Below are 19332 nucleotides of genomic sequence, written 5' to 3'. Positions count from 1 at the left end.
TGAACAAGTAGATTGGATTCCATCTGGAAGCTTCATGCTCCTCTGCCACTCCACAGGTCCTACAATGCACAACACCCCCCAAAGCCAAAAGACCAGGAGATGGTTGCTAAATTGTAGTGGCTCAAGGCAAGCAACATTAACACAGGAGCCCAGGGGCTGGTGCTGTGGTGTAGTGGGTAAAGCCTCTGCCTGTGGTGCCAGCATCCCATATGGGCAGCAGTTGGTATCCTGGCTGCTCTACTTCTGATCCAGCTTCCTGCTTATGGCCTAGGAAAGCAGTGGAAGATGGCCCAAGTGCTTGGGCCCCTGCACCCATGTGGGAGAACTGGAAGAAGATCCTGGTTCCAGGCTTCAGAACGGCCCATCCCCGGCTGTTGTGACCATTTAGGGAGTGAACCAGCGGATGGAAGACCTCTCTCTCTCTGTCTCTCTCTCTCTGTAACTCTCCCTCTCAAATAAATAAATAAAATTTAAAAAAAGATGATGTAAAAATTCATTAGGCATTCCATGTTTTTGCTAATTACCTGATTTGATTATTACACATTGTATACATGTATCAAATTATCAAACTACACCCTATAAATATATACAATTTAATTTTTTTCAAATGAAGCAAATGGCTTTATTGAAGTATAATTTACAAAGCATAAAATTCACCATTTAAAGTATACATTTGTATAATTTTTAGTAAGTTTATGGAGTTGAGCAATCATGATCACAATTTGGTTTTAGACCACTGCCATCAGATCAAGTACCCTGTCTCTATAGATTTGATTTTTAAGAGATTTCATATAATTCGAATCATATACAAGATAGCTTTTGGAGTGTGTCCTCTTGGCATTAGGTTTTTTGAAAATTGACACATAATTCACATACCATACAATTCACCAAAGTCTGTAACTCAGCGTTTAGTATATTCACAGTTATATATTCACAAGGTTGTACAGTCATCACCACTACCTAATTCCTGAATTTTTAGAGGGAGCAGTTAGATTTATTGAACATGCTGCAAGGCAGCAGAGAGCAGGACAGTCAGATGCTGTCTGCTGCCCAATTTTTGTGAACATGTGTTTTTTTATGTTTAATTAAGACACAGTAATGGCATCTACTTTTTTTTTTTAAAAAAAGATTTATTTATTTATTTGAAAGGCAGAGTTACAGAGAGGCAGAGGCAGAGAGAGAGAGAGAGAGAGAGAGAGAGAGAGAGGTCTTCCATCCGATGGTTCATTCCCCAGAAGGCCGCAATGGCCAGAGCTGCACCAATCCAAAGCCAGGAGCCAGGAGCTTCTTCCGGCTCTCCCACGTGGGTACAGGGGCCCAAGGACTTGGGCCATCTTCTGTTTTTTCCCAGGCCATAGCAGAGAGCTAGATCGGAAGAGGAGCAGCCAAGACTCAAACCAGCACCCATATGAGATTCTGGCACTGAGCTTAGTATGATGTTTAATATATGTGTGAGTATAAAATGTGTACTGATCAAATCAGGGCAATCAACACCTCCATTTCCCCATCGCCACCCCATGTTTGAGCATTCGAGCTCCTTGCTTCCAGCCATTCATAAAATATATTCTAGGTCATTGTGAACTACAGTCTCCCCACCCCCTCCTGGCATTGTGCTGTATAGCACCAGACATTAGTCCTTCCATTTAACTGTATTTTTGGTATCCGTTAATCAATCTCCCCCCCCCACACACCTTTCTCAGTCTCTAGTACTTACTATTTTGCATTCATATTTTTTTTTTGGATAGGCAGAATTAGACAGTGAGAGAGAGACAGAGAGAAAGGTCTTCCTTTTTTTCCCATTGGTTCACCCCCCAAATGGCTGCTACAGCGGGCACACCGCGCTGATCTGAAGCCAGGAGCCAGGTGCTTCCTCCTGGTCTCCCATGGGGTGCAGGGCCCAAGCACTTGGGCCATCCTCCACTGCCTTCCTGGGCCACAGCAGAGAGCTGGACTGGAAGAGGAGCAACCAGGACAGAATCCGGTGCCCCAACTGGGACTAGAACCTGGGGTGCCGGCGCAGCAGGCAGAGAATTAGCCAAGTGAGCCACAGCGCAGGCCTATTTTGCATTCATATTGACATTTTTAAACTCGCATATAGAAGAAAGAACATGTGTCTTTCTGTGTCTGACTTACACTTACTTCACTTAATAATGTCCTCCAGTTCCATCCATTTAACTGCAAATGATAGAATTTCATTCACTTTATTTATTATTTTATTTTAAAGATTTATTTGTTTATTTGAAAGTCATAGTTACACAGAGAGAGAAGGAGAGGCAGAGAAAGAGAAAGGTCTTCTATTCCCTGCTTCACTCCCAATTGGCTGCAATGGCCAGAGCTGCGCCTATCTGAAGCCAGGAGCCAGGAGCTTCTTCCACATCTCCCACAAGGGTGCAGGGGCCCAAAGACTTGGAGCATCCTCTACTGCTTTCCCAGGCCACAGCAGAGAGCTGGATCAGAAGTGGAGCAGCCGGGACTCAACCTGGTGCCCATATGGGATGCCGGCACTGCAGGTGGCGGCTTAACCCACTATGCCACAGCACCGGCCGCTCATTCTTTTTTTAAATAGCAGAATGATATTCCATTGTGTTTATATACCATATTTTCTTTGTCCACTCACCCATTGATGAGCATCTAGGTCAATTCCATGTTTTAGCTATTGTAAACAGTGCAGCAGTTGACATGGGAGTGCAGGTAATTATTTGATAGGCTGATTTTATTCCCTTTTGTTTTGTACCTGGAAGTGGGACAGCTGAAATCACTTGGTAGTTTTTTAGTTTTTTTAAGGAACCACCTTACTTTTCTCCATAATGGCTATATTAATTTGCATTTCCATCAATGTATAGATGAGTCCTCTTTTCTCCTCATCCTGACCAGCACTTATTATTATTTCTCTTTTTAAAAAATATTATTTATTTATTATTTGAAAGACAGTGTGACCCACAGAAAGAAACATGTATATATGCATATATATATATATATATATATATATCTTTATAGGGAGAGAGACAGAGAGAGACAGAGACAGAGAGAGAGACAGCTGCCATTTGCTGGTTCACTCCTCAAATGCCCTCAACAGCTGAAGGGCAGGTTGAAGCCAGGAGCCAGGAATTCCATCCAGATCTTCCATGTGGGCTACAGGAGCCCAAGGACTTAAGGACTTAACTGTCATCTCCCAGGTGCCTTAAACAGGAAACTGGATCAGAGGCACAGGGTAGCAAGGACTCTGATATGGGATGCAGGCATCCCAAGTAGTGGCTTAACCTGCTGTACCACAACACCCGCTCCCATTTGTCTTTCTGATAATAGCCATTCTAACTGGGGTGAGATGACATTTGATTGTGGTTTTGACTTGTATTTCCTGATAGCTAATGATACAGAGCTTTTTTGCCCATAAATTTGTCAGCCATTTGAGTTTCTTCTTTTAAGAAGTGTCCAGAGGCTGTTGCTGTGGCTAAGCCTCCACCTGTGGCGCTGGAATCCCATATGGGCTCTGGTTCAAGTCCTGGCTGCTCCTCTTCCCATCCAGCTCTCTGCTGTGGCCTGGGAAAGCAGTAGAAGATGGCCCAAGTCCTTGGGCCCCTGCACCCACATGGGAGACCCGGAAGAAGCTCCTGGCTCCTGGCTTCTGATTGGCTCAGCTCCGGACTAAACCAGCTCCGGCCGTGGTGACCATCTGGGGAGTGAACAGCGATGGAAGACCTTTCCCTTTGTCTCTTCCTCTCTCTGTCTGTAACTCTACCTCTCAAATAAATAAACTTTTTCTTAAAAAAAGAAGTGTCCATATCTCTTGCCAATTTATTTTTACTATCTGATACTTTTTTCATGTTAATGTGATATTAATACAAAGAGAACAGATTCGATATAGTTCATAGACACAATTCTAAGAATATAATATTTTCTTCCTACTCCCTCCCCCTCCTTCTCTTGCCAATCTTTAAATTGATATTTTTGTTATTTTAATTTATTCATTTATTTGAAAAGTAGAATGGGAGGGAGAAAGAGCTCTTTCACTTCTCAAATGTCTGCAATAGCTGGGACCAGGTTAGGCCAAAGCCAGGAACCAAGAACTCCATTCGGGTCTCCCATGTGGGTGACAGGAACCCAAGTACTTGGACCATCTTATACTGCCTCCCAGATGTGTTAGCAGGAAGCTGTATCAGAAGTGTGGAGCAGCCAGGACTCAAACCAGGCACCCTGATATGGGATGCAGACATCCCAAGGAGTGGCTTAACCCAGGCTATAACACCTGTTCCTATTATTTGATTGTTTGAGTGCCTTATATATTCTGGATATTAATCCTTTGTCAGATGAATAGCTTGCACAATTTTTTCCCCTTCTCTTGGTTGCCTCTTCACTCTGTTGATTTTCTCTTTCGCTGTGCATAAACTTCTTAGTTTGATATAATCCCATTTGTCTACCTTTGCTTTTGTTGCCTGTGCTTTTGGGATCTTATTAAAAAAAATCATTGAACATACAAATGTCTTGTGTTTGCATGTTTTTTCTACTATTTTTGTAGTTTCAGGTATTACAGTTAGGTCTTTGATCCATTTTTTAGTTGATTTTTGTATCAGGAGAAGGGAGAAAGGGGGGGTCAAATCTCAATCTTCTGCATATGGATATCCAGAATATTTTCATCACCCTGAAAGAAACTTTCTATTCCTTTATTTTCATTAGCTCTCCCTTCCCACTCTGGACATTGCATATAAACGGAATCATACAATATGTGGTCTTTTATGTCTGGCTTATTTCACATAGCATAGTATTTTCAGGGTTCATTCACGTTATACCATATATCAATACTTCATTCCCTTTTATGACTAAATAATAATATTTCATTATATAACTAAACTGTTATCAGTTCATCAGGTGAATTGATCAGGTGAATCAGGACATTTTGGGTCATTTCCACTTTTTGAGTCACATGGTAACTCCATGTTTAGCTTTTTGAGGAACTACTAGATGATTTTTCAAAATAGCTGTACCAATGTACATTCCTACCACCAGGGTATCAGCTTTTTGTTTTTTTCCACATCCTTGCCAATACTGGCTTGTTGCTTATCACTTTGATTATAGACATCTTATTAGATGTACCCACTTTAGAAAACAATTTGATAATTACTCAAAAGATTAAACTCCATGCTTTTATTCTCATCTCCCAGAGGTTTTATGTTTTTTTATAAAAAGGTTTATTGAAAGGCAGTGATAGGGAGAGGGAGAGTGGGGGTGGGGAGAGAAAGAGTGGGGAGAGAGAGAGAGAGAGAAATGGATGGATATTCCGTCTGCTGGTTCACTCCCCAAATGGCCACAACAGCTGGAACTGAATTCCATCTGGCTCTCCCATGTGGGTGGCAGAGGCCCAAGTGCTTGGGAGATCTTCTGTTGCTTTCCCAGGCACACTAGCAGGGAGCTGGATTGGAATTAGAGCATCCAGGACTGATAGGGGACACTGGTGTCCCAAGTGGAGACTTAACCTGCTGTGCCAAAATGCCAGCCCCAGGTTTTAGAAACATTCGTTTTATTTGAAAGGCAGAGCAACAGATAGAGATGAAAGAAGTAGAGATAATAGAGATAGAGACAGAGACAGAGACATAGACAGGGACAGAGACAAAGATACAGATAGAGATATAGATACAGGTGATAGAGATCTTTCATCTGCTGGTTCACTACCCAAGTACCTACAACAGCTGGGGCTGGGCCAGATCAACGTCAGGAGCCAGGAACTCCCTCCACATATCCCATGTGGGTGGCAGGAACCCCATTACTTGAACCATTATGTACTGCCTCCCAGGGTCCACATTAGCAGGAAACTGGAATCAAGAGCTGGAGCCAGGCATCAAACTGAGGCACTCTGTTGTGGACTATAAACATTTCTATTGGTATCCCAAGCAGTATGCTAAATGCCCACCCCCTCTGCTCAGTTTTTTTTTTTAAGTTTTTTTTTATACTAGGGAAAGACATTTATTAACCTTTGTTTCAAACTTTATTCCTGGGCTTCTTCCACTTAAATAACTGCAAAGAATGAATTGTGGATAAACAAAAACTGAAAAGAGCTGCGCTGAGGGACTTGAGCATACAAATATTAGAGATCTAGATTCCATCATAGCATAAATAAAATAATTTTTAAAAATCACTCATAATAGACAATAGCAGCTCCCAGTAATCTCTTCAGGTTTTCCTTTCCTCAGAAGTTGACTCCATTGAGTTTGCCTCATTCTTAAGAAGCCTCATCAAGATTCTCCATGAGATCTGGCACTCATCATCATCATCCTCTCCAGTAGCGGTGGTGCTTTTGCATGGACAGATTGGGTAGAGCTTCAGCCAGCCTCCTCAGACTAGTCAGGCTGTCTGCACCGAGCTGGTGAGCTGGTTTAAGATGCTAGGGAGCATTTCTGTGGGCTGCTTTGTCTCAGCGTGGCCTCTAACGGTGAAAGTGTTTGCTGGCAGAGAAGCCTGAATGTTAGGGTTGTTAAAGTGGATCATTGGTGTTGGTTTGTAAACATAGTCACCTCTTCAATATCAGAGATATCGTTTACTCCTAATTTCTTTAGGGACATGTAAGTTTTTTTTTTTTTTTATCAACTGCTCTCGTTATCCTGTGATAATTTTTTCTGCAAGCAGTTCTTTTCCCACCGATGCACAGCTGTGCCTGCAGTTTGGAGAATTTTTCCTGGTTCATCATAGTTTCTTTCATCTTGTCCGAGCAGAAATGGGGTCACGCGGGGGTGTAGGGTTGGTGCTCAGGGTGTTTTGGGCAGACCAGCTGAGATTAAGTGCACACACACACGGGCATGCAAGATGACAGCTAGAGCTTAAACATATTATTTTTAAGTCTGGCTTTCTACACGTTGTATTTGCAAAAGGATAGCCTAATTGCCAGTCAATAATTTGTCAGAATTTGTTCATACACACCTTAGGCCAGTTTGTTGTTGAGTCTTTGCTGATGACATTGTGTGTGGGTTGAGAAACACATTCAAAGTTCAAGGAGCTTCTAAGTCTTCCCTGACATTTACCTTCTCCTGGACTTTGTCACGTCGCCTCTGTGCTTGTGTAATGCCTCACATTCAGCCAGGGAAATATAGATAAGTAGGGTCCATTCCAGTACTCTGAGCTTAAATGTACACTTCCATGCTCATAATCTTTCATGCACATGGACAACTAGGGCTTTGAGTGAGCTTATCAAGCCTCATTATGGCTCAATTATGTTTTGGATATCTTGCTAAACCTTTGACGGGCCTGTTATTCTGTTTGTCCCAACAGTTATCATGACCCCAGGTAACTATGTTGTTGACTTTGCCTGATTGTTTGCTACTGAGTTTACTGTTGCTTTCAACACCCCTGGCCATAGGCTTTTTTTTTCTGTGCTCATTCCTTAGTCAAGTAATTCCCCTCCAGCATACAAGTTGCTGTTTTTTATGACTTGCCCTGCCCTGCCCAAAGGACCTGGGAAGGGAGACAGGAGCAGCCTCAGGCCAAAACACCACAGATTCCCGCCATTCTTAACACAAAGTTCAATAAGCTATTGTAAACACTGCTCTTGTTTAAAGATTTATTTTATTTATTTGAAAGGCAGAGTGACACACAGAGAGGTATCTTCCATCCTGTGGTTCACTTCCCAAAAGGCCACAACAGCCAGGGCTGGGCCAGGTTGGGTCTCCCATGTGGGTGGCAGGGGCCCAAGTACTTGGCCATCCTCCGCATCCTCCGCTGCTTCCCCGGGTGCATTAACAAGGAGCTGGATCAGAAGTGAAGAAGCTGAGACTCGAATTCTTGCTTTGATATGGCCCTTCTTAAACAGTTCTTAATTTTAAAATCTCGGTCTAGAGCCGGCGCCGTGGCTCAATAGGCTAATCCTCCACCTTGCGGCGCCGGCACACCGGGTTCTAGTCCCGGTTGGGGCGCCGGATTCTGTCCCGGTTGCCCCTCTTCCAGGCCAGCTCTCTGCTATGGCCAGGGAGTGCAGTGGAGGATGGCCCAGGTGCTTGGGCCCTGCACCCCATGGGAGACCAGGAAAAGCACCTGGATCCTGGCTCCTGCCATCGGATCAGCGCGGTGCGCCGGCTGCAGCGGCGGCCATTGGAGGGTGAACCAACGGCAAAGGAAGACCTTTCCCTCTCTGTCTCTCTCTCTCACTGTCCACTCTGCCTGTCAAAAATAAAAAAATAAAAATAAAAAAAGAAATAAAAAAAAAAAAGAAATAAAAAAAAAAAAATCTCGGTCTATTTCCAATGTCCTGAAATTGTTGTTTTTGATAGTTTTATACAGTTTCATCATCATTTTAACGAAGAGAGCATTTGTTGAGGTTCTCAACTCTGCCATTCTAGAAATCTCGCCTAATTTTTGTTGTAAAAGACCATTCTTGATTGTTCTTTTTTTTTTTTTTTTTTGACAGGCAGAGTGGACAGTGAGAGAGAAAGAGACAGAGAGAAAGGTCTTCCTTTGCCGTTGGTTCACACTCCAATGGCCGCTGCGGCCGGCGCACCGTGCTGATCTGATGACAGGAGCCAGGTGCTTCTCCTGGTCTCCCATGTGGGTGCAGGGCCCAAGCACTTGGGCCATCCTCCACTGCACTCCCTGGCCACAGCAGAGAGCTGGCCTGGAAGAGGGGCAACCGGGACTAGAACCCGGTGTGCCAGCACCGCAAGGCTGAGGATTAGCCTAGTGAGCCGCGGCACCGGCCCTTGATTGTTCTTGCAACAAAATAATAAATGTGTGAGGTAATATGTACATGTTAATTAGCTCAATTTAGCTGTTCCACAAGGTACACATATTTCAAAACATCATACTGTACAAAATAGATATATACAATTCTTGTTTGTCAATTAGAAAGACATTTTGATAGCAGTTGGGGGATAGACTGGGTGATGGGGAAACTGATAACCAAGAGTGTGGGATATTACTTAGTAGTACTTTGTAAACAGGATTGAAGAATATAGATAGGTTGATTTGTGGGTAGAGATTGGCCTAACAAGTATAGTGAAACATGAAGGAGAAATGGATTAAAGGCCTGGAGAAAATTGAAGGGTAAATTCAGGGAGTGTAAAGGTATAGGAGAGGTAGAAAAAATAAGTAGCTCTGAGAGTGAACTCTGTGTTTGGTTTTGGAAGTGGAGTCATTTCAGGTGTTACTATAGAAATGGATGATTGAAATAGAATTGAGGGCGCCCACATTGTGGCACAGCAGATTAAGCTGCCATCTGTAATACCAGGATCCCCTCTGAGCTCTGGTTTGAGTTCCAGTTCCAGTTCTGATCCAGTTCCCTGATGATGCACCTGGGAAAGCAGTAGAAGATAGCTCAAGTGCTTGGGCCTCTGCACTCACGTGGGAGATCCAGATGGAGTTCCAGGCTCCTGGCTTTGGCCCGGCCCAGCCCTGATCATTGCAGCCATTTGGGGAGTGAACCAGCCACTTCTCTCTCTCTCTCTCTCTCTCTCTCTCTCTCTCTCTCTCTAACTCTGCCTTTCAAATAAATAAATCTTCAAAAAAAAAGTAATAGAAGTAGAACTCTACTGAGGTGAAGAAGTTAGGATATGTCATGGAGCCACGCGGTCTGGATGTTAGACCATCAAGGCTTTCAGGGTGAAAAGAGAGGAAAAACTTGGTGATACCAAAATCTTCAGTGAAAGTAGGGGAGAGACTTGGACATTTACATGTCATTTTGAAAAGGTGATAAAACTGAATAGTATGAACTTCAAAGAAAGAGAAGCTTTTGAGGTAAGATGGTAAAATTGTACTTTGGGGATCCATTGAGGAAGATACAAGAAGGTCCTAACTTGATCTTGACTTACAGGGCAGTATGAGTAAAGGAAAATGAGCAGCCTTATACTAAGAGCTTTGTGATGACCAAAGTTCAGTTAAGAAGAGATGATAGTGGCCAAATGGATAGGCATGACCAAAGGCTACAAATTTTCAGGAAATGGCAGATACTTCATTTCTTTTTCGCTCAAGCATAGAGTGCAATTATATGTAAAATAAGAATACAATATGGTGAGTAGTTTGAATCCAGAAAATATAGCTAGCTTTATTACTGTTACAAATATTATTAGGGTAAATGCCCATGTCCCATATCAGAGTGCCTGGGTTTGATAACCAACTCTATCACCTGGCTCCAGCTTCCTGCTAATACAGACCCTGGAGGCAGTGGTAATTGGGTTCCTGCTACCCACGTGGGAGACCTGAATTGAATTCCCAGTTCCCAACTTCAGCCTGTCCCAGTTCCTACCATCAAGGGCATTTGGAGAATGAAGTGGATAGGAGTTCTCCCTGTTTCTGTCCCTATCCCTCTCCCTCTGAAACAAATAAAGAATTATTAGCTATATGGCATACTAAGGAAACTTTTTGAAATTATTTTGTTTCAATCTTAGGGAAATTTTGGAACTGATATTGGTAGTCAGGATGTAACTTGACAGCTTTGGAATATATGTGAGTATCACAAATATGAGATTGGTACATATTTGAGAAGTTGTTAATGCCACTATTGGAATTGATGTTGACTATAGTTCACAATTTTGGTAAGAATCAAGTTGAATTAAAAACAGATTATTCCTGACTTGTGTCCAGGAGACTGTGATAAATTTTGATCTATTTGTAATTAGAAAATTGGAGCTTTACAAATGTATTGACATTTGGAATAATCTTTTTACTATTCTTGTCCAGGACCATTTGTAACTCATGCTGTCTATAAAACTGTAAAACTGTCTAAGATCTGCTTTGGTGTGTGAGAGTTTTTATCTTACTTACCCTAACTGTATTTGATGTGATTGTTTCTATGTAGAAACAAGACACATAGCTAAAAGCGTAGGGGAAAAGAAAATGTCTGGCTGGCGCCGCAGCTCACTAGGCTAATCTTCCATGTGTGGCGCGGCACACCGGGTTCTAGTCCTGATTGGGGCGCCAGATTCTGTCCCGGTTGCTCCTCTTCTAGTCCAGCTCTCTGCTGTGGCCCCGGGAAGGCAGTGGAGGATGGCCCAAGTGCTTGGGCCCTGCACCCCATGGCAGACCAGGAGAAGCACCTGGCTCCTGGCTTCGGATCGGCTGCGCCGGCCGTAGCAGCCATTTGGAGGGTGAACCAATGGAAAAGGAGAACTGTCTCTATCTCTCACTGTCTAACTCTGCCTGTCCAAAAAAAAAAAAAAAAAAAAAAAAAAAAAAAAAAAAGAGAGAGAGAGAGAGAAAATACGTCAAGCAAAAATGAGACTAAATTGAAGATGTAGAGTTCCAGTTATGAAAACCTTAGGACACTTAAGGGCCATGATCCTAATCCAGCACATATTTTGTTCTGGCTCCTCTTCGTTATAGATGCAACGAACATTGAAATAATTAGAGACCAAGATGCACAGTTGCTGGTGATGGGGTGAAGGAGGGGATTTGGTTAGCTGAAAAGGAGCTTTAAAGCTGATTCCACACAAATACTGCATTTTTGGTATTGGTTGACAACAGCAGAACACTGATCATCATCTGGACGTGACCAAATTGATTTCTCTCTGAAATAATATGGAGGAGTTGAATTACTTTTGTAAATGGAATATACATATTTTTGTCATTCTGACCACCATCAGAAAAGAGATAACAACAACCATAAAAAACCAAACCCTGTGGCTTGTGATCTAGGACATGGAGCTCCCGGGCTTTCAGAATTCCAGTTCATGAGGCAATCTGAGTCAGTCTGGTTTAGGCAGGTGAGTGGTCCCCATGGACCAGTCATACAGGACCTGGTTCTCTAGAAAAGAACAAGGAACAACAACAACAAAAAAAGCAAAGAAGAACAATATGGAAAAATACAGATACAAATCTTAGACCCTGGGGGAGTTAAGGCCTGAGCCACAGAAGCAAAACAGAGGGAGAGGCCCCTGAGGTTATGTAGAAATTCAGTACAGTGGTGTTCGTGCGGTATGAAAACTGGGAGAACTGGGAGAGAACTGGCTTGACCTCAAGAATGAAGAAACTCAGACTGAGCTGTAATAAAAATATCTATGACGGCAAGCTTACAGAGTAAGGAAGTATGCTTTGAAGTTCAAATGGATACAAGTTTGATGATAACGCCGTGTCTTTCTCACATGAAATACTAGCTATGTAGATATGATAATCTTGTTTTAAAGATTTCCTTAATATTTAATAGTTAAAAGAATGATCCTGGCTTTTCTATTTACTAGATATGTGATCACAGGGAAATCATTTATCTTTCCAAAATTTCAGTTTCTTCATCTGTCAAGTGGATTAATGATATTTTTATAGTATTTTGGAAGACTTAAGAGGGGGCTTCAAAGAGTGCATGGAAAATGGTACTAATTAAGTGCAAACACAGAGAATGAATAAACATTTACGAAGTACACAGGGTATGGAAGGGCATTTTCAGAAAAACAACTTTAAGCCGGCGCCGCGGCTCAATAGGCTAATCCTCTGCCTTGCAGCGCTGGCACACCAGGTTCTAGTCCCGGTTGGGGCGCCGGATTCTGTCCCGGTTGCCCCTCTTCCAGGCCAGCTCTCTGCTGTGGCCTGGGAGTGCAGTGGAGGATGGCCCAAGTGCTTGGGCCCTGCACCCCATGGGAGACCAGGATAAGCACCTGGCTCCTGGCTTTGGATCAGCGCAGTGCACCGGCCGCAGTGCACCGGCCACGGCGGCCATTGGAGGATGAACCAACGGCAAAAGGAAGACCTTTCTGTCTCTCTCTCTCACTGTCCACTCTGCCTGTCAAAAAAAAAAAAAAAAAAAAAAAACTTCAATTACCCAGCCATGCTGGGGTGAAGCAACATGGCCCATCCTCATAACTGGATATTGGCCAGTTTCATTGACCTGTAGGTATAAAATAAAGAATGGCTAGTGGATCAATCTGGATTGCTAGGAAGGGGTCAGCGCCCAAAAAGGCCTTGCATGTCAAGCTGTGTTGTATAATCAGTAGCTACTGAGGAGTTTTAAAGGGGGAAGTGAACTGTGTTTTAGATGACTAGTTACAGCTTAGATGGCTGGTTACAGCATAAGAATAGAGTGGGTAAGGGAAAGACCAAAGGTAGGGAGACTAGTGTAGAAAGACTGTTAGAATTCTCAAGGGAGAAATGAGGCCTTGAACAAAAGAGAGCAGGTGATAGATTCAGAGAGGTACTTCTCAGGAAGAATCAATAGACCTTTGCTGACCAAGTGAATGTGGAGAGTGTGAGAGGACTTAAGAGGGGCTTAAAGCTGTAAAGGGCCTTGTTTAGAAGCCTGGCGCAGTAGCAAGAAAGCTAATCAAGAAAGAGACTATTGGCAGTAAAGCTCCCATTTACTGGGAGCCTACTGTGTGGCAGGCACTATACTAAATTCTTTATATGTACTTGACCGTGAATTCTCACAACAAACTAAAATGAGGCCCATATTCATCTAAATCACAATTTTTTGGAGAAATTTTCAGACGTTTAATTTCAACTTATATGCACACATATACATATCAGTATCTGTAGTATCTGTGGAGGACTGTGTGGAAGTGTTAATAATAGGACTTTCCAACATAAGACACAGCAAATGCAATTTTTTGGAAATCCATGTTCAATGAGAAAAAGAAAGCAACAAGAAATTTCTGACTGTTATAACAGAAGTTGAAGTTGTTCCTTGTATTCTTTTTAGAAATTCATCTTTTTTTAGTTTTGAGATTTAACAATTTTTAAGGTTTTGCCACGTTCGCTGCATATGTAGACTATAACCACCATTTCTACAATAGTAATTAAGAAGTGAGCACATAATAGTAGCCAGTGAAGGAGATTGAGATGGTGTTCATTAAACGTGCATTTTCTTCTTGTTGATTTTTATCCTCATCATTTAGGAAAAGTGCTTATTTGGGTTCTTTATGCCCACTGTGGTGCCAGGTACTTTGGAAGCCATCTCAAGTTTGAGATATGCTGTGTTCTCAAAGTTACAATAATTGGAAAAATCATACTGAAGAGGTGGGACTCAGGTTGGTTAGTCAACAACAGGGTGATTTAGCTGTAGAGAACAGTGATAGGAAGACATTCTAGGAGGTGCCAACAATAGGAAGAAAGGTACGGAGATGGGATGTGCCTCAGGTGAGACAGGAAGGGTGAAAAAAATTGGTGTCAATGTAGTGGCAGTTACAAGTGTGAGAGTACTAGGGAATGATAAGATACATTGGTAGAAGGAGAGCAGATAATGGGAGCCTTGGAGAGCCTAGCTGAAGAGCTCTGACAATGCAGCTAGAGAGCCATTGAACCTCCTTGAGCAAGAGAATAGCATGAGAAAAGCTGTGCTTTCAGGATTTTCCCAACAGCTATGTATAAGATATGCTGGGAGGCAGGCAGGGGACATTAGCTAGGAATCTGTGAGGTAACGAGGTCCTGCAGGATAGTGATCCCAGTAGCCTTGAAAGATATGCAAATGAGTCATATTAAAATGGACTAAATGATGGGGGCTGGCACTGTGGCAAGCAGGTAAAAGCCGCCACCTGCAGTGCCATGGGCGCCGGTTGAAGTCCCGGCTGCTCCACTTCCGCTCCAGCTCTCTGCTATGGCCTGCGAAGCAATAGAAGATGGCCCAAGTCCTTGGGCCCCTGTGCCCGTGTAGGAGACCTGGAGGAGGCTCCTGGCTCCTGGCTTTGGATGGGTGCAGCTCTGGCCATTGTGGCCATCTGGGGAGTGAACCAGTGGATAGAAGACCTCTCTCTCTGCCTCTGCCTCTCTTTCTCTCTGTGTTTAAGTCTGACTTTCAAATAAATAAAGACATCTTTTAAAAAAAGAAAGACTGGAAGAAAAGTGCTGGTTCAAATTCGGGCTGCTCCACTTCTGATCCAGCTCCCTGCTAATGTGCCTGGGAGAGTAGTGAAAGATGGCTCAAGTCCTTGGGCCTCTGAACCCATGTGAGAGATCTGGACAAAGCTCCTGGGTCCTAGCTTCAGCCTGACCCAGCCCTGGCCATTGTAGCCATTTGGGAAGTGAAACAGGTTGGAAGATCTCTCCTTCTCTCTGTCTCTGCCTTTCTATAACTCTGACTTTCAAATAAATGAATAAATCTTCATAATATGTATATATATTTAAAAAAGACTGGAAGAATTGTGCTACCACTAAAAGGAATGGGATGTTTGAGAAAGGAAATTGGTAGTAGGGTAATTTTTTCCTATTGTAGATTATCCAAAGATCAAAAAAATGTGTCTTGGCATAAGATGCTTATTCCTGAAATTATCTTCCTTAAATATAATCAGGAACTAGAAAATATTATACTTGTGGTATCATTTCATTTATTTGTTTACTCAACATCGATTTATTTGCAGTCTGGTGAGATTAGAATGTGAGAAAGAAATAATAAAATACACTAGGAAGGACTATGAATGATGAACCAAGGAGTTTTAACTGTACTTTGTTATTTTGTTTTTCTTTTAAAGATTTATTGATTTATTTAATTGAAAGGCAGAGAGAGAGAGAGAGAGAGAGAGAGAAAATCTTTAAAATCTTTATCTACTGGTTCACTCTGCAAATGGTCACAACAGCTGGAGCTGGGCCAGGCTGAAGCCAGGATCCAGGAGCTTCTTCTTGGTCTCCAACGTGGGTGGCAGGGGCACAAGCACTTGGGCCATCGTCCACTGCTTTCCCAGCAAGGAGCTGAATTGGAAGAGGAGCAGCTGGGACTTGAACCAGCACTCTTCTATGGGATGCCAGCGTTGTTAGTGGCAGCTTAATGCACTGCACCACAACACCGGCCCCCTTTAACTTTATTTTGTAAGTAATGGGGATCCATCTCAAGACTTTTGAGCCAATAAGATAACACAATCAGATCTTTGTTTCAGCACAAGATTGTTCATTTCTTTTTTTTAAAGATTTTTTATTCGAAAGAGTTACACAGAGAGAGGAGAGGTAGAGAGAGAGAGACAGAGAGGTCTTCCATCTGATGGTTCACTACCCAACCGGCCGCAATGGCCAGAGCTGCGCTGATGCGAAGCCAGGAGCCAGGAGCTTCCTCTGGGTCTCCCATGAGGGTGCAGGGGCCCAAGGACTTGGGCCATCCTCTACTGCTCTCCCAGGCCACAGCAGAGAGCTGCATTGGAAGTAGAGCAGCTGGGTCTCGAACCGGTGCCCATATGGGATGCTGGCACTTTAGGCCAGGGCGTTAACCTGCTGTACCACAGCGCCAGCCCCAAGATTGTTCATTTCTTATAGACAGTGGCCCTGTATTGTTTATCTTTGAAGTCGTTGCTGAGGGTGACATGTTTTCTTTTGTTTATTTTTATTTTATTTTGTTTTTGAGATTCATTGTATTTATTTGAAAGACAGAGTTACAGAGAGAGATAGAGGTCTTCCATCCGCTGGTTCACTCCCCAAATGACTGCAACGGCCAGAGCTGAGCTGATCCAAAGCCAGGAGCCAGGAGCTTCCTCCAGGTCTCCCACGCGGTTGCAGGGGTCCAAGGACTTGGGCCATCTTCTACTGCTTTCCTAGGCCATAGCAGAGAGCTGGATTGGAAGAGGAGCAGCTGGGACTCAAACCGGTGCCCATATGGGATGCCAGTGCTGCGGGCCAGGGCTTTTACCCTCTGTGCCACAGCACCGGTCCTGTTGTTTATTGAGCTTCTACTATGAACCAGTTACTGTGCTAAAGGTTTTGAATGGTAAGTAATGCAGTTGCTACTTCCACTTTTACCCTTCTATGCTACATTTTTTCCTAGTGGATAGATACAAGGATCTTTTCAAGAGGGTAAAGACTTATGTTTTGAGTTATGATAGTAGCAAGGACTAGATTTATTCTTTGGTGTTAACCAACTACAGAACTGGGTGCAATAATATGAAATGACAGTTCAGAGAGGGGGAGCCTGGCTAGAACATAGCAGTCTCTCTGAATTGAGGAGAGAGAATTGAGAATTCAGAAAGAATGGAGGTAGCTAGAATTTACAAGGCACAGTAACAATGAAGGAACTGGCCGAACAGTTCCTAGATCTCACTCATATGAGGATACTTCAAAAAGTTTGTGGACAAAAGGAGCAGGTGTTTGGCCCAGTGGTTAGGATGCCACTCGGGATTCCCTCAACACATATTGGAGTGGTTGGGTTCCAGTCTCAGGTCCTCTCCCAATTCTAGCTTCCAGCTAATGAGCACCCTGGGAAGCAGATGGTGATTGCTCAAGTAGTCAGGTCCCTGCCACCCACTGTGGAAAGCTGGATTTAGTTCTAGGCTCCTGGCTTTGGCCTGGCTCAGTCCCAGCTATAACAGGAATTTTGGGAGTGAACCAGCAGATGAAGATTGATCTCTCTATATCTATCTATCTGTCTACCTATCTATCCATCCATCCACACACACACACACACACAGAGAGAGAGAGAGAGAGAGAGAGAGAGATCTTCCATCTGCTGGTTCACTCATCAGATGGCAACAGCAGCCAGGGCTGGGCCAGGCTAAAGCCAGGAGTCAGGAAATCCAACCATTTCTCCTCATTTCTCCTGTGAAGATGGCAAGGAGCAAAGTACCTGGGCCATCATCTGCTGCTTTCCCAGGTGCATTAGCAGGAAGCTGAATTGGATACTGGGATGTTGGTGTTGCAGGCAGTGGCTTAAACTGTTGTGCGTCAATGCTGGCCCCTACCTCTCTCTAAAAAAAAAAAAAAAAAAAAAAAAAAGTTGGGGCCGGCTTTGTAGTGTAGTGAATAAAGCTGCTACCTGTGACTCTGGCATCCCATATGAGTGCCGGTTCGAGTCCTGGCTGTTCCACTTTTTTTTTTTTAATAGAAAGCTTTCATTTAATAACTACAAATTTCATAGGTACAACTTTTGGATTATAGCAGTTGCTCCACTTCTGATTGAGCTCTCTGCCTTGGCCTGGGAAAGCAGCAGAAGATGGCCCAAGTGCTTGGGCCCCTGCATCTGCGTGGGAGACCCAGAAGAAGCCCCTGGCTCCTGACTTTGGACCAGCCCAGCAGACAGAAAACCGACCCCCCGCCTCTGTAACTGCCTTTCAAATAAACAAAAATGAAACCTAAAGATAAGTTTATTTTGGTGCAAAAAAACTTTGAAATCCATGCATTTGTGGAATTTTCAAATAGTTCATACTATGTGTCTTATGAAGAACTGCATGAGGGCCGGTGCCGCGGCTCAATAGGCTAATCCTCCACCTAGCGGTGCCGGCACACCGGGTTCTAGTCCCGGTCGGGGCGCCAAATTCTGTCCCGGTTGCCCCTCTTCCAGGCCAGCTCTCTGCTGTGGCCTGGGAGTGCAGTGGAGGATGGCCCAAGTGCTTGGGCCCTGCACCCCATGGGAGACCAGGAGAAGCACCTGGCTCCTGCCTTTGGATCAGCATGGTGCGCCGGCTGCAGTGCGCCAGCCGTGGCAGCCATTGGAGGGTGAACCAACGGCAAAAGGAAGACCTTTCTCTCTGTCTCTCTCTCTCTCACTGTCCACTCTGCCTGTCAAAAAAAAAAAAAAAAAAAAAAAACCTGCATGGGTTTCAAACTTTTTTTCCACCAACTTACATTTTTAAAAAAAGTTTGTTTGTTTGTTTGTTTGTTTATAAGAGAGAATGACAGGGATCGAGAGAGAATTCTCCCATCTGCTAATTCACTTCCTAAATGCCCACAGTAGCCAGGGCTGGGCCAGGTCAAATCTAGGAGCCAGGAACTCCATCTGGGTCTCCCATATGGGTGACAGTGGCCCAAGTACTTGGGCCATCATCTGCTGCTGCCTTCCCAGGCACATTAGCGGGAAGCTGGATTGCAAGCAAAGCAGCAGGAACTTGAACTGGAACTCTGATGTGGGATGCTGGCATTGCAAGTGACAGTGGCTTAACCCACTCTGCCACAATGTCAGCCCCCAACTTATCTTTCAGTTCCATTTATCCTACACTTCCATTTTTAGTATTTTTTCTTTTTAAATAAAACAATTTTAATTGACATATTTGTATAGATTTATGATTTGGTACATATACACAATGTGTAATTATCACATTAAGGTAATTAACATTTATATTTCTAACATTTATCATTTCTACGTGTTGGGGACTTTGAATTATTTTTATCACCTATTTAACATTTTTATTAACAATAACTGTACACATTTATGGGCTACAATGTAACATTTTAATAATGTATATATTGTGTACTGATCAAATCAGAATAATCACCATTTCCCCCTCTTTGACGTTACTTTATAATTGGAGGCTTGGAGCCCCTTTCTTCTATTTGTTTATAAGATATATAATGAATATTGTGAAGTCTAATCATTCCACTTTGCTGTGTAACACTAAGAACTTTTTCCTTTGATCTAATTCTGATTTGGTACCCCTTATCCAAACTCCTTCTGTCTCTTGCCACCCCTCCCAACCTCTAGTAATCACTATTCTGTATTCAGATTAAGTGTTTTTGTTTTTACTTTTT

The 19332-nt window shown here is 43.3% G+C and overlaps 1 protein-coding gene and 1 pseudogene across 1 annotated transcript in view; one reads left to right on the top strand and one right to left on the bottom strand.

Annotated features, from left to right (window-relative positions):
• The window catches only part of SLC7A3 (solute carrier family 7 member 3), a 123630-nt gene that overhangs the window by 29968 nt on the left and 74330 nt on the right, over positions 1-19332 (top strand). The window lies entirely within an intron of this gene.
• LOC100347435 (transcription factor BTF3 pseudogene) lies at positions 6215-6691 on the bottom strand (annotated as a pseudogene).

This window comes from Oryctolagus cuniculus, chromosome X (assembly GCF_964237555.1).
Source record: "Oryctolagus cuniculus chromosome X, mOryCun1.1, whole genome shotgun sequence".
Taxonomy (NCBI): Eukaryota; Metazoa; Chordata; class Mammalia; order Lagomorpha; family Leporidae; genus Oryctolagus; species Oryctolagus cuniculus.
Note: the sequence above shows the minus strand (reverse complement) of the source record. Positions and strands in the feature narration are given on the sequence as shown.